Raw genomic sequence first — 2,610 nt, forward strand, 5'->3', positions numbered from 1 at the left:
GGGGGGGGCATGTCTCGTTCTAATGCAAAGTAGAATTGTTAATGGGCTGATCCAACAATGTCATTCTTATAACTGTGCCTGAGCTACAACAGGGCACTGTTGCTTTTTCTTTCCTAATCCTTACTATCGTCATTTCCCTCTACTTCTTTAGTATGTTTGTCACACTCTTGTGACCCGCTATTTCCGGGGTGCCTTGATAGTCGAAACAGACTTTGTGCTGTTGAAGCTAGAGAGGTGAGCAGAGTAAGCATGATTCCCAGTAGGGACTTCTCTGTTGACATCCACCCCTTGGCGCTCATATGACCTTATGCAGTTGCTAGCGCCGTCCAAGTTGGCCTTCTAATTGTCCAGTGAGAACAAGATGTTCAAATCCTTTATATCGATTCAATGCCAAAGAAATTCTATTCGTAGCTTCCTTATTGTTCTTATAAGTGAGCGGGCAAAGTGATATTCTTTCATTACTTCCTTGTTTTAGAACTTTCCTCCATGGAATTCTCAAACGTCTCCTACGAAACCACATTTCTGTTGCTTCTATTTTATTTTCACTATCTTTGGTAATAGTCCGGTATAAGAGGGCTGACCACACAGAGCTTTTTAGAACTCTTATTTCAGTAATCAATGAGATGGGTTTTCTTTCAGGATTAGACTCATTTCATTAAGGCTATCTTTATAGGTATTGTGATTCTTCGCTTTAATTATGCGGATCAGATGTTCAAGCTTGCTTGTTCTTTTCATCTTTGCTTATAAAAATGCAAACAGGGTTTACTACTTTTTTCAGATACTACCATGCATTCTGTTTTACTTCACATTCATTTCCCGTCACAACATTATCTTGAAGCAACTGAAGGTTTTTTTCTGAATCTGCATCTGATATCATGAATCATTATTCTCTCCATTCACTTCGATCCAAGAACTTTTTTCTATATTTCTAAAAATTGATTCCCTGTATAGTGAAAAGAGGTCTGTCGACATAACACGTCCTGCCTAACTCGTCTTTTAATCTGCCAATATTCGCCGTACTCTTCCTCAATTCTTACAGCAGCGTTTTTGGTCCCAGTGCAGGCTCTTTATAATTCTAGATCCTTTCCATATAAGTCTAGCGCTTCCAAAATTTTAAGAAGTTCATCGTACTTATTTCATCACCCCCTCTCAAGGACTGTTGTTTCGATCCCATTATAACGCCCATGTAAATAACACATTAAGACAGTCTTGTTGAAGCAATAACTGACAATGTTAATTACTATCTTCATTTAGATACTGTTCCTTTTTGTTTTAAATATGCGGTAGTAGATCTAGTTCCACTACTCAAAAATATTTACCAACAAGTGAGCTTAAGAACTTAAGGCCAGTGTCAAATTTACCATTTCTTTCTAAAAATTCTTGAAAAAGTATTCCATTGTCAACCAAATAATCATCATGAAGGTAAAAGTTTACATTGATCTCCACTATGCAGCAGTAGGTTGCGTTTCAATGCTCATTATGTTAAATCTCAGCATTAAAATTCAATATTGATGATCATTCCATTTCATTAGAAAGGTTGGAAAAGACAATTGGAATATCTGGTACTCTTATTAAAATTTAATGGTTCATGTCAGACCCATTTGGGCGTTCAGTCTGTTTTTTGTGAACGGAAATTCAGCTATGCGCAGTTTAAAATACGGGGTACCTTATACTCAACTTCATTTGGTTCTATCATAAGAAGTCGTCCTAGCTCCTATCACACGTACGCAGACGACACCCAGCTGTACATGTCATCAGAGCCAGGCAACATGCATTTAATATCTCTCAGCATGACGGAACGTATAGACGCAGCCAAGTCCTGGATGATACCCGACACACTGAGGTTAAACGACCAACATCATTTTTGCAACCCGAAGTCTTTGGTGACACAGTTTGATGGCACCGATCATCTTGTCATGCTGGAAATGAAAAAGTGATTTCCAAAGCAAATCCCAGAAATCTAGGAGTCTTATGTACTACCACGTCCGAAATCTATGTAGGGCTTCATATTTAGAGATCCCTGGAAATTGCACAAATAGCACCCTTTTTAAGCGAGACACCTCTTAAGACACCGATGTCATAATTTGTTTTATCCAATGACTATTGCAACTCACTCCGTATAAACAAACCAACAGAACTAATAAATAAAATAAACTGCAAAGACCCCAGAATCAAGCTGCGAGAGTTGTTCTCAGCAACTATGAGAGGGCACACAACACCGTTGCTTTTAAAGTACACTGGCTCCGTATTTATTACACAGTTGCAGTAATGTGCTATGAATGTTTGAACAATTTGTCACCACAATATCTTTCTAATTTACAACAGTAGTAAATTCCATCTTGAAATTTACAATCATTATTTTTTTAAAAACTCAAGACTGTGCCTTGTAAAATGTTAAAAATGGAGGCGGGGCTTTTTTGCCCGCTGCTTCTCAATGTGGAATTTCCTCTGAGGGGCGCCTACTTTGACTGCATTTACGATATTTACTCGTAAATCTGGTCCAAAAACATTTTATTTAAATCCCATTTTACTAACAGGTTTGATTCCATTTCAGTCCTCTTTATTCCCTCGGCCTCCGGGATATTCCAGAGCCTTTTTGTTGTCAGGTTG

The sequence above is a fragment of the Aplysia californica genome, unplaced genomic scaffold (assembly GCF_000002075.1).
Source record: "Aplysia californica isolate F4 #8 unplaced genomic scaffold, AplCal3.0 scaffold00782, whole genome shotgun sequence".
NCBI classification, from domain to species: Eukaryota; Metazoa; Mollusca; class Gastropoda; order Aplysiida; family Aplysiidae; genus Aplysia; species Aplysia californica.